At 50.6% G+C, this 1,246-nt stretch overlaps 1 pseudogene; it reads left to right on the plus strand.

The window, feature by feature from the left end:
* The first annotated feature begins 289 nt into the window (after nucleotides 1-289).
* On the plus strand, nucleotides 290-871 carry LOC124690200 (annotated as a pseudogene).
* Nucleotides 872-1,246: the final 375 nt, after the last annotated feature.

Consider the following 1,246-nt stretch of genomic DNA (forward strand, 5'->3'; position numbering starts at 1 on the left):
AATTATATCATTAGAAAATAGAACATCTAAACTTTCTAATGATATAATTTTTATAACATATAACTAATACTAACTTGATCAAATTTGTGACCTAGAGGTACGCGTGAGAGGGAGTAATTCTGTTTGCCACCTTCGGCTGTTTTTTATTTTGGAGTAACGGGACATTTTAATAAGAAAGAAAAATGATTTATTTAATAAAGAAAACTAGATGGAAAACCATACAAACTTGATTACTGCCGATATGCGGACCACTCACGAACACAACAATAGCAAACAACCTTCCACATACATGTGCGTGGACGCAGCGCGCGCGCTGGGCGGGCGGGCGGAGGAGGCGCTGAGGGCGCACCTGCAGAACCGGATCTTCCCGGAGGTCGGGGAGCGGGAGTCTCGTCGACCGCGGTGACAACTCCCCTGGCCTGGGCGCCGTCCGCGCGGCCTACGAGTCCCTGCCGGCCGTCGCCAGGGAGCGGCTGAGCACCGTCTACTTCGTGCACCCCGGCCTCCAGGCCCGGCTCTTCTTCACCACCGTCGGCCGCTTCCTCTTCAGCTCCAGGTACGCAGCACCTGATCAGTTATCACCCGTGTCTCTCGATCCAACGTCTGCCACCGTTGTTGTTTACTGTAACCAATTTTTGGTCCTTGCAGTCTATACGAGAAGTTGAGGTACATGAGCAGGCTCGAGTACCTGTGGGCGCACGTGGACAAGACGGAGCTGGAGGTCCCGGAGTGCACGCGCCGGCACGACGACGAGCTCGAGCGACGCCCGCTCATGGACTACGGGATCGAGACCGCCGACCGCCGCTGCATGTTCGACGCCGCGTCCATGGACACCTCCGCGTCCCTGCACTCGCTCCGCTGCATCTCCTAGTACAGCCAGGGCATCGCGCGATTGCTTCAACGTCCGGTTGTGGTGTAGCAGGCTGCTTGATCCATGTTTGCAACTAGAAATGAAAACTGTACAAATTAGTATTAGTGAGATTATAGGAGATAATAAAGAGGTCGGTAATTCGAAATCTTTCTGGCTGCTCTTTCCCCGGCAAAAGAACAGGGGAATTGCTCTTTCAAAACAAGAGCAGGCTTCTTCCTTCCCCGGTATTCCCCGGTAAAAGAACAGGGGAATTGCTTTTTTTTTAATGGATTAGACAAACAAGCCAGAAAATATGAAACCCCCCCCCCCCCAAATAATAAACTGTGAAATTACTCTTTCAAAATGAACTAGACAAACAAGCCAAAAAATATGAAA

This window comes from Lolium rigidum, chromosome 2 (genome assembly GCF_022539505.1).
Source record: "Lolium rigidum isolate FL_2022 chromosome 2, APGP_CSIRO_Lrig_0.1, whole genome shotgun sequence".
NCBI classification, from domain to species: Eukaryota; Viridiplantae; Streptophyta; class Magnoliopsida; order Poales; family Poaceae; genus Lolium; species Lolium rigidum.